Source organism: Tachyglossus aculeatus, chromosome 23 (assembly GCF_015852505.1).
Source record: "Tachyglossus aculeatus isolate mTacAcu1 chromosome 23, mTacAcu1.pri, whole genome shotgun sequence".
NCBI lineage: Eukaryota > Metazoa > Chordata > Mammalia > Monotremata > Tachyglossidae > Tachyglossus > Tachyglossus aculeatus.
In genome coordinates this window covers 28,210,255-28,222,429 of record NC_052088.1, presented here as the reverse complement: position 1 = coordinate 28,222,429, position 12,175 = coordinate 28,210,255, and the positions used below count along the sequence as shown (strand labels likewise).

At 42.2% G+C, this 12,175-nt stretch overlaps 1 protein-coding gene across 1 annotated transcript in view; it reads left to right on the top strand.

The window, feature by feature from the left end:
- The window catches only part of ELL2 (elongation factor for RNA polymerase II 2), a 96,246-nt gene that overhangs the window by 53,435 nt on the left and 30,636 nt on the right, over positions 1-12,175 (top strand).

The following is a 12,175-nucleotide window of genomic DNA, read 5'->3' as shown; positions in this document are numbered from 1 at the left end:
TCAGATCTATTTTCTGTCCCTTGTGTTACTCCCCCTGCCCCCCTGGCCAATATTTGGTATTTTCTGGTTTATCTCCTTTAGCCCAAGTGTGAATACCGTATGGTGCTGTTGATTTAGGGCTTTTGAGTGTCCCAAGATCCGTAGCCTCATCCTCAGGAACCCCCTGTCTTTGTCAGAAGGCAAAGAAAAATCCTGTTGCGACACAGTGGAGAGACTTCTCCCGTGTTTATAGGTTAATATGATGCCAAATTAAAACCAAATCACTGATGTAACATCATCTTCTTTAATTGTGGTACCCACCCTAGAAGACGTAATACACGGATGTTATCCTTTCCCTTTTTATATCCCATTTCAAACCTCTAATGTGTCAACACGATCTTAATAGCATTTCCTATTGTGCAACTGAACTAGTCTTAAAGATCCTATTTTCATATTTGTGTTTAAGTAATAAAAGAACAAAAAATAAAATAGGAGTTTGTAACTAAATGGATATCTTCTAATCCTCAGATTGTTCCATGTCTGTCCTTGTAGTTTAGGAAGTTACGGCATTTATTAAAAGCTTATTCCGTGTGGAAGCCCAGGGCAATAAATGTTTAGCCCAGCGCTGGGAGTCCATGGAAGAAGATTATAGACTGTGAGCCCATTGTTGGGTAGGGACTGTCTCTATATGTTGCTAATTTGTATTTCTCAAACGCTCAATGTAGTGCTCTGCGCACACTAAGCGCTCAATAAATACAATTGAATGAATGAACGAACAAATAAATCAGTCAGCATATTTGTTCCATACAGGATTTACAGGCAAGATGGGAAGGGTCATAACTGTAGAAAGAAAAAATAAATTGCAAACAGTGGGAGTGTGTCTCTTTTTTTTATTTAAAGAACAAGTGTCACACATTAAAGGCCGAAGATAGGAAGTTGTATCTAAAACTGGTGGTTCTACAAACTGCAGAACATGTGAATGTTCTGCTTTACAAGTTAATTGTTCAGTTAGTTTGTAAACCTTTTCCGCCGGTAAGTGGATAGGAAGAAATTAAATGACAGTCACTTGTCTTGCTTCATGGAAGTCTGGTGATAAGATTTGGACAACCCTTAGAAGGTTCACACGGTGATTGGAACATTCTATAAAATTGCCCATTTACTGCAGTTTTAGGGCTCATTGCATTTTCAGTGCCTGAGAACCAGATCCACCTAAGCATTTATGGAATCAAATGTTTTTAAAGCCTCAAAATTGCAGTTCCCATAAGGACACTTAATTTTATTTTCTCCTGTCTTTGTTGTGCTGTAGCTAGAGTCTGCGCCTCTCTCTGGGGTCTGAAGCCATCAGATTTTTTCTGGCTCATCCACTTAGGGAGCAGTGTTTGCTCCTCTCCTATAGGAACAGCAATTGTCCAGAGTCTTTTTCTCTTTTCCCTGCAACTCTTATAAATGAGAATAATAATAATAGAACTGTAAATAAAATCATTTCTTGAACAATGTCAATTGAGGTGTAACTGTAGGGGTAAACTCCATAGCCCTCTGAACCTTCCAGTTTGATAGCACAGGGCTTCTTGGGTACTGTAATAAGAGACTAAGAAAGGCGTAAAAGTTAATTGCCTGTTTTCCATCTCTTGGCAACTTCAGCAGGTTTGAGTTTGCAACCTTCTGGGAGTGAAATACATTTTTCGGTCTGGATACCCAAGTTAGGCAACGCATGCACAGCCAGAAATCAAAGCATGTGGCCATTACATTAAAATGTTGCACTGAATCATTCTAATGTGTGTTCAGTTGTGTTTACTTTTTAGGGGGTAAGGGGATGAAGCCTTCTAATCTCATATCCTCTTATGCAAGCAGAGTCTGAATTCCTGGTGCTTCCAGTACCGATCTTGTTTTACTGCATGAGCAGAAATTGTGTGGGTGAACAGGGACCCAGGGGAGGGGGATGGGAAGGTTTGATGCGTGTGAGTGTGTGTGTGTGTGTGTGTGTGTGTGTGTTTTGGGGGGGAAAGGGGTAAGAAGGAGCTGGGATACCCCCTATCCTTATGGCTGACGGGGAGTAGCTTGGGGGTGAGGGATGACTCTCCAGCAGCTATCATCTTTACATCAACAACAAAGAGGAGAGCTATTTTTGCCAGTGCCCTTTTTAGGAGCATTTCCTCTTGTGCAGCCAAACTAGTCTTAAAGACCCTATTTTCATGTCTATGTTTGAGAAATTAAAGAAACTAAAAACTAAAATGGGAGTTTGCAGCTAAATCTTCAAATCGTCAGATTGTTCCAAGTCTGTCCCTGTAGTTAGGAAGTTATATGGTATTTATTAAAAGGTCATTCATGCAGAAGCACAGTGCTGGGGTTGATAGTGGGTGGGTGCTACATCTCTCTGTGCAGATATACTCACGTGTGTGCGTGTGTGCACATAAAATAGATATTTTGATGAATAACACGGGTCTTATTACTTGACTGAAAATTACTGCAAGCTACTGTTCCTCACAGATGATGCATTGCTTATTCAGGATTCCAATTAGAAGTGCTATTAACAAAAATAATCACGCACTTTAAAAATATACACAACAGACCAAAATGCTATTCTTGGAATAATTTATTAGACAAGAGTTTGCCAGCATTCCTATGAGTAATCAGTAACCTGTGTGCTGAACTTAAAATGCAGCCTTAATTTTAACAAGAATGTTTTAAGAAATGGTAAGACTATATTTTGAGGTGTTACATATGGAAGATGGATACTGGGCAAATCGTACTAGTTTTTTTGCACCTTGTGGGCAGGAAACATGTCTACCAACTCTGTTATATTGTGCTCTCCCAAGCACTTAATACAGAGTACTTTGCCTGATCTTGTTTCTTAATGCAACTGTTTATAATTAAGCCAGGACACAGAAAAAATTGTTTCTTTTTTCCTCAATTGTTCCAACAGACTGTCTGTCTCCACACCCTCTGATATTAGAAATGCTCCACTTCACACTCTCTGATAGGTGACTTGCAAAGGCGAGACTCGTCGTCCTGTGTTTCTGTGGAAGCAAGTGATGTGGGTTTCTCCATGAGCCCCTTCCCCAAATGTGATGATGGACCTCGGAGTGACCCCTCACTTTTTCTTTCACTTTATCCGCCCCGAGCAACTTGTGAAGGCCTTCCATTGTTGAACTTCTGGTCCTGCTCCAGGTGGGATTGGTACCCAGAGACCTAGTGGATAGAGCCCAGGCATGGGAGTCAGAAAGACCTGGGTTCTAATCCCGGCACCTTCACTTGTCTGCTGGGTGACCTTGGGCAAGTCACTTCACTTCTCTGGGCCTCAGTTCCCTCATCTGTCAAATGGGGATTAAGACTGTGAGCCCCATGTGTCTAACCTGGTGAGCTTGTGTCTACTTCAGTACTTAATATAATGCCTGGCATATAGTAACCCTGAAGAAGAAGAATGGGGCTCCAGAACTGCTTTGAGCCATGATGTGACAGTCTTCCGCACCATCCAGATAGACCTGGCGTAAGGAATTATTTCTTGAATTTGTTATAGCTTCCGCAGATGAGCATGTCTTCTTAGCTTTTAGACTGTGAGCCCACTGTTGGGTAGGGACTGTCTCTATATGTTGCCAGTTTGTACTTCCCAAGCGCTTAGTACAGTGCTCTGCACATAGTAAGCACTCAATAAATACGATTGATGATGATGATGATGATGTCTTCTCTGGACAAAGCCAGAAGCAGTCGCCCCAAGATTCGAGTTCACACGTCCTATTAAGCTGCCTTCCTTTTTCATTTTTTGACCAAATCTCTTGGCCCATTTCTTGGTGCAGCCTGAAGTAACTGCGCAGTTTTACCAGTCCCTCACTCTGCTAGGTAAATGTGGAACTATAATCGATCATCAGCGGCAGCCTTCTACTTTTACTGATTGCTCCCGCCAGTGGAGATCGTAATCCATTAGGCTGTAGTTTCCAACAACTGGTCCTTAGAATTACTTCAGCCAGTCTGAAGGCAGCAGCATTGCCCAGCTCAGGGAACATGGTTGGGAAGGGCAGTGGAGGCTTTTGAGCCCCAGCACTGAATTTCAAATGAAGCCCCCAAACTCTAGTTTGGAGTGAGCGTTCCTGTAGTTATGGGAAGAGCTCTCACTCCCAGCCTGCTCCCTTAAGGGTCTTGGTCAGCTCAGAAGACCAAGAGTGTACCCATCTGCTAGACAACAACAAAAAAGATAGGGGGCGGGGGAAGGGAAAGCTGTTTTTAGGTCAAAGATTCAGGGTTTTAAAGGTTTTTTTGGGGTGGGGGGGCTTATAGTATTTGTTAAGCGCTTTAGTATGTGCCAGGCACTGTACAAAGCACTGGGATAGATACAAGCTAATTAAGTTGGACACTTGAGGCTTACAGTCCTCATCCCCATTTTACAGGTGGGGTAACTGAGGCAGAGAGAAGGTAAGTGACATAATAATAATAGTAATAATAATAATAATAGTGATAGCATTTATTAAGTGCTTACTATGTGCAAAGCACTGTTCTAAGCGCTGGAGAGGTTACAAGGTGATCAGGTTGTCCCACAGGGGGTTCATAGTCTTAATCCCCATTTTACAGATGAGGCAACTGAGGCCCAGAGAAGTTGTGACTTGCCCAAAGTCACACAGCTGGCAATTGGTGGAGCCAGGATTTGAACCCATGACCCCTGACTCCAAAGCCCGTGCTCTTTCCACTGAGCCCCGCTGCTTCTCACAAGCAGCGTGAGACATACCCAAGGTCACCCAGCAGACCGGTGGTGGAGCTGGGATTAGAACCCAGGTCCCCTGACTTCCATGCCCATGCTCTTTCTACCAGTTCATAAAAAGTTCTGACGATTTGTCGTTTTTCATTAACCACTCTGGCCAAAACTCATGTTTTCTAAAGTAAAATGCCAAAGAAGATAATTCACTGCGTATGCTGTGGCATAGTTTATGTCTCATGTCCACTTCTAGTATAGAATTTAGCTGAAAACAGCAAATTCCTGTGAGTAGATATGCATTTAAACTTTTGTTAAATAAGAAATCAGTCCTGCGGCCCAGCCCAGTTCATTGTGGCAGTTAGGCTTATGCAGTTGAGATATCGGCATATGATTTAACACACATTAAGATCATTCTTCAAGAACGTCAGCTGCACTAGTAAGAAGATCAGGGCTTCTGTTCTCAGTCCAGAGCCTTATCCCGAGATGTCAGTGGATGGACCAGGACTGTGATTAAATGAACTTTTCCAGGAACACTTGCCCAAGCATGAAACTTAGCAATGATTGAGAAACCTCAGCATGAACATCTGGGCATATTTTTTTTTATTCCTAGCTCTTATCAGAGGCAGACTGCAGTTTGGGAGAACGGGTGTGGATTGGGGTTTCGACCCCTTGATTGCAGTCTCTCATTTCTGAAACAAAAATAAAAAAACCCAGTTATCTACGTGACATTCATGTAGATAGGAGTGAAAATCTGAGTGCTGCTTTGATTCCTTTGAAACAGAAACCTGTTGAATTTTTTGGCTCTAGCAACCTGTTTTAATCCTTAACAGAGGGGGCTGGATTGAAACCAGTCGGTGCCATTTATCGAGTGCTTACTGTGTGCAGAGCACTGCACTAAGTGCTTGAATACCTCTATAAATGACTGTAGAGTTTTGAGAGAGAGAAACAGTCTGAATCTGCCTTTTAGGGAAAGTGTGAAACTGTTCCAAGAATTATACCATAGGATTTTTTGTGTGTTCAGAATGTGTTCACTTTCCAAAGGCAAAATGGCAGATTCACAGTGGCACACAAAATCTGTGTTGAAGCTAAAAGCAGACCTAATTGGCTCCCCGTGACCCCGTATTTTCCAAGTCCTGGCACACAGTGTGTTTACTGGTCCAACCAATTACAGTTAAGCCCACGTGTAAATATACCACCCTCACTGATTGATAGTCCTTATGGCAGTGGTGGATTTTAAAGTAAATCCTCCAAGAGGTCCACTGTGGGCCCATGTAATGCTCTCCTTCCCCTCTCTCCTACGGATAATAATAAAGATGGCATTTGTTAAGCGCTTACTATGTGCCAAGCACTGTTCTAACCACTGGGGTGTCAGTTTGTCCCATATGGGGTTCACACTTTTAATCCCCATTTTTCAGATGAGGTAACTGAGACCCTGAGAACTTGTGACGTGCCCAAATTCACACAGCTGGCAAGTGGCGGAGCCGGGATTAGAACCCATGACCTCCGATTCTCAAGCCCGGGCTCTTCTCACTGAGCCACGGTGCTTCCCTAGATTCTACGGATTCTCTTTCCCCTCTCTTCCCCTTCGCTTCACTCCCCTTTCCTCTGTTATGCTCTGCCCCACATGTCTCTCCTCCCTCCAAGCCTTCATCTAGGGAAGAGAGTTGCTACACTAGTCACCGCCGCCACCGTCTTTATCGTTGGTTTAATAATGATGACAAATGCTACCAGTGCCCTTTCATCCGTCCATTGCCCCCTTCCCATCTAGAAACTACATAGCTCCAAAATATCAGGTCACCAGGCTCCCCTCACCCCTGGGCAATAGCCATACCCCCGTCTTGGATCCCAGCCCATCTACCCAATTTCTGTGCATGCACTAAACCTATTTTAACTGTCATCTGAGCCGTATTTCTAAGACATGATTTTGGTATTATTCAAGAAAACAAGATCAGTCAACCAGTCAGTGGTATTTATTGGGCGCTTACTGTGTGCGGAGCTTACTGAGGGCAGACCACTGTACTAAGTGCTTGGTACGATACAACAAGGTTGGTAGACACATTCCCTACCCACAGAGTAGGGAATACAGAGTATTCAGTCACAGTCTAGCGGGGGAAAATTGGGTTGAACGCAATAGAAAACAAAGTATGATATGAAATTAGGAAGCATTTAATGACTCCCGAGGACCCAAAAAAATGAACATAGTGAACATTCCTTAAGATAAAATGGAAACATTTCATATTAACTTTGCCATCATCGAAGAATTCATACTAGGCCATCTCCAGATGTCTTGAGAAGCATCGTGCCCAGTTGGCACATCCCCGCCGTGTAGACTGTAAACTCATTCTGGGCAGAGATTGTACCAGCCACCTCTATTTTCTTGTACTTTCTCAAGTGATTAGTACAGTGCTCTGCACACATAAGCGCTCAATAACTACCACTGTTTATATAGAATTAGTCCATAAATTTAGATTTATGGTTGGTCTGCACTCCATCATCATCATCATCATCAATCGTATTTATTGAGCGCTTACTATGTGCAGAGCACTGTACTAAGCGCTTGGGAAGTACAAATTGGCAACATATAGAGACAGTCCCTACGCAACAGTGGGCTCACAGTCTAAAATGACTGTGTGGCCAATGCAAATAAGAGCTTTAGTTTCCATGACCTTTCAGAAATTGACATTCAAATATATTGACATTCAAAATATAATATACATTAGGACTTAAGGATTTCTGATCTTTTAAAATAAAAAAAATTGAAACCAGTTGTGTTGTCTTGTCCTCTCCCTCGCTCCACCAAGTACCAAGTACCTGGATTTTTCTTGTTACTATAGTGTCTAACCCAAAAGAGAGACCTTTACATTCTTGGGATGGGAAGCAGCTTGGCCTGGTGTCTAGAGTGCAGGCATGGGAGTGAGAAGGACGTGGGTTCTAATACTGGCTCCACCACTTGTCTGCCAGATTACTTTTCTGTGCCTCAGTTCCCCCATGTGTAAATTGGCATTTAAGACTGTGATCCTCATGTGGGATGGGAACCGTGACCAACCTGATTAGCTCGTAGCCACCCCTGTGCTCACTGTAGTGTCTAGCACATAGTAAGTGCTTAAGAAATACCATTTAAAAAAAAAAAAAGGATAGCGCATCGGGCCAGGCCTTGTGTGAGGAGATGCTGCCTGAGCCAGAGATGTTTTTCCCCTCCAGGACTTCTGCCTCTGCTGGAGTTCCAACCATTAATGCCCAGTGGAGGAACCGTTACCTCTTAGCCATTTTGTTAATATTATTTGAGCTTGAAGCATCATTTGGGCAGGAAATGTGTCTCCCAACCTCGTTGTATTGTACTCTCCCAAGCACTTAGTACTGTGCTCCGCACATGGTAAGCCCCCAATAAATACCACTGATTGATTGATTCTGCTTTCTTGAATAATACCAAAGTCATGTCTTAGAAACACAGCTCAGGTGACAGTTAAAATAGGTTTAGTGCATGCACAGAAATTGGGTAGTTGGGCTGGGACCCAGGATTTATCAATAATGCCCTTAAATGGCATTTTAGGAAGCACTGAGAGAAGCAGTTGAGCAGAAAGGAGTAATCATTCTTGGGCAGGCAGTGCTGAGCTGCCCTTCTGCTCTTTTCTCTGCCTGTCAGAGCACCCATACACATGTGCACACATGCACGTGTGCGCACACACACAAAAACACACACACATACCCCCCTTGCTTCCATCCTGCCCACATGTCACCCTGTTCTGGATGAATTTTTAGGTTAAAAAAAAAATCAGTCGATCAATCAGTGGTATTTCTTGAGCACTTACTGAGGGCAGACCACTGTACTAAGTGCTTGGAAAAGTACACTACAACAGAATTGGTAGATAGGGTCTCTGCCCACCAGGAACTTATAGTCTATTCATTTTCATCTTTATTGAGCGATTACTGTGTGCAGAGCAATGTACTAAGTGCCTGGAAAGCACAATTCAGTAACAAATAGAAACAATCCCTCCCCACAACGGGCTCACAGTCTAGAAGGGGAAACAGACATTCAAATGGGAGAAATGATAGAATACAAGAATAGACTAAGGTCGTTATGGGCGGGGAACATACCCGCTGAATCTGTTGTATTGTACTCTCCCAAGCGCTTAGTACAGTGCTCTGCACATAGTAAACGCTCAATAAATGCCGTTGACTGATCGATTAGCTTTAGGGCAAATTCTATTTGTTCTGACGATTATGACACCTGTCTACATGTTTTGTTTTGTTGTCTTTCTCCCCCTTCTAGATTGTGAGCCCATTGTTGGGTAGGGACCGTCTCTATTTGTTGCCGATTTGTACTTCCCAAGCGCTTAGTACAGTGCTGTGCACACAGTAAGTACTCAATAAATATGGCTGAATGAATGAATATCAAAGTGCTTAAAAAGGTACACAGCATACCTAGCCAAGGTATTTATTCTATTTATTCTGATGATTTTGACACCTGTCTGTGTTTTATTTTGTTGTCTGGTCTCGCCTTTGTAGACTGTGAACCCATTGTTGGGTAAGGACCTCCTCAGCACTTAGAACAGTGCTTTGCACATAGTAAGCACTTAATAGATGCCATTATTATTATTATTATTATTGTTATTATTATTATTATTATATGTTGCTGACTTGTACTTCCCAAGCGCTTAGTACAGTGCTCTGCACACAGTAAGCGCTCAATAAAGACGATTGAATGAATGAGTGAATGAAGGCAAAGTTGACACAGAGGACAGGGTTTGTTGTGGGTGGGGGAAATCACTGTGAATTCATTATAAAAGAACCAGCATAAGGTGAAGGAGACCTCTTGGGGAATCCCACAGATGCCATGTGCATTATGCATATAGTACACACACACCTGCACGCGCATGCACATGCACCCCTTTCCCCCCTCCCGTCCGCCCCCAGATGTGGAGGGATTTCTTGGGAACAACTTGATACTTTAATAGCTTATAAATCCCTAATTTCAGAAAGTTCACAACTCTTATGTGAACAGTAGGTATTATGAGTTCCTTAAGTGTATTATGAGTATTCATCCATGCCATCTTATTGGGGGTAACGTATGAAACAGTTCACAGTGCTGAATACATACACAGAAGTTTCAAGAAAAAGTAAATGCATCTAAAAGAAAGCAGGCTTGTGATATTTGCCATCACTCATTTGGTTTTTGGGTCCCCTTCCTAGGAACAGATCCTCTCTCCTTCAATCTTAGGTGTTACACATTCATTCATTCATTAAATCACATTTATTGAGTGCTTACTGTGTGCAGAGCACTGTACTATGTAATGTATGTATGTAAACATGTAATATTAACAATAATAATAGTAGCAGTGGTATGTTAGTGCTTACTATGTAGCAAGAGGGGGTAGACACAAGCTAATCAGGTCGGACACAGCCACTGTCCACGTTGGGCTCGCTGTCTAAGGGGGAGGGAGGATGGGTATTGAATTGTCATTTTACAGAAGGGGAAACTAAGGCATAGAGAAGATGAATAGCATCTTGTCCAAGGTTACCAGCAGGCAGGTGCAGAGCTGGGATTAGAAACCAGGTCCCTTGACTCCCAAACCAGTGGTCTTTCCACTGGGCTGCACCACTTCCCTTAATTCTTAAAACTTCAGGAGGGTGTCTTTTCTAAAAAACTTGGGTTTGTTTACTGTTTAATTTTGGTTTTTTCCCGGTCTCTTCCTCGGAATCTATTTGAAATTCTAATTTAGTCGTGCAGCAGTATTTATTGAGCGACTACTGTATTGAAGAGCACGGTGATGGGGGATAGTACGAAGATGAGAATTGGACGCAGTTCCTGGCCCTCAAGGGACTCTCGGTCTAAGATTAAGTAAGCAGAAGGGATTAGCGATGGACACATAGCAAAAGATTAAAACGAGGGCGATATAAGGCAAGAAAAACAATCGTAACGTCAGTAAAAGTTGCAGAACATTGTGGCTCTTACCACTCAGGCAGGGCCTCCAGATTTGAATGTTTGTACTGCGTATTTCTACACCAGCCCCTCCCTGCCAGGTGGGAGCAGGATGGGATTTTTTTTGGGGGGGAAAGGGGTGTTTGTGTGTCTGTCTGTCTGTCTCAGGCACCAGGAAGATAGTGGTACAACATGCTGCCCATTTCAGCTTCTCTCTGCCAGGCAGAAGCAGGGCAAGGGCTCTTCTGATATTTTTTCATTTTGAACTACCAAACTCTTCTAATTAGACCATCTGTCTTCCATTGTAACGCTAAGAAGCATGTGCAGGATGGCACCTGTCGGCGCTTAGCCACAGTCTAGCTGTTTTGTTGCTATTGAGCATAATCTTCAAGGATTTTTCATTAACTTAACTATAGCTTTAGCAAAACTTTTTTTTCCCTCCAATCTGGCCAACTCCCTGGTGTTATTCAAAGAGGATCATAATCTTGGAGAGAGTTTAAAATTGTCCAAGATTGATCAGCCCACAGTTTTATTTCAAACTCAGCTAGGTATAATGTTCAACGCAAAGTGCCATCCTTCCTAATTACAGTGACCAACAATTAATTCACTTCTTTGATGTCCCTGAGCCTTGTCTGTAAACGTGTAAACCTTACTGAAGGGTTAATATCAGGGAAGGAAAAACCGCTTTGAGGCTTGTTGAAAAAAGATTAGTTAATAAGGGCTGAAGTTAATAAATTCAAAATAAAGTATGGGAGAAAGTTTAGTTTCATCATGTGCGTTGGATCTTCAGCTGGATCCAGAGTAGTAGCTTATTATCTGTTTCTCCATATTAAAACAAAGGGAGCTCACTGGTATCTTCATAAAACTGCACAGGAACACAGACCCGCACAGCACATGGTTAACTGTTTCATTGATCACCTGAAACTGATATCTTTAGTCTCCAGTACAATATGTTCTTTCTGTGCTCACGGACAGTTATGACTGCAAAACTAAATTAGGAAACCAGGTTATAGCACATCTGAAATGGATATTTATATAGGCCTTAATTCAAATTGGGTAGAAAATTACCTTTTTCTCAGCACATTCTTTAACAGTGCTCAAAATAAAAACCTAGTAAAGTAAATCATTGAATTCTAAAAAACTTTTCAAGGATATTAGTAGTTGAACTTTAACTGTTAACTAACCTCATTTCCTTTTCACTATTTTGCATTCTTGTTCCCGTACACGATTCCTCTCCCTCGTTTAAAAGAGTTTAAAGTGTCTAAAAATACAAGGCCCCAATTCTAGAAACTCTGCAAGTGTTTCTTAGAATTTTTGTCTCAGTGGTATAGAAATTTAGTCAAATACCAGCAATGTCTTTCTTTTGACAAGCAAGACCAAAATACCGATCTGACCTCCGGTGATGGATTTTTTTATATAGCAAGAGCCTATTCAAAGAGGCACACAGGACTTCGTGGAGAGTGTAAAGGGAATTGCCAAATCCTTTGAACTTAACCATTTTAGTTATTTGAAATGTAGGAGGCTTTACCAGCGTGTAAGCTTGTAATAAGAAAGTTGCTTTTTAAATAGTGACTCCATAGATGTATGTAGAA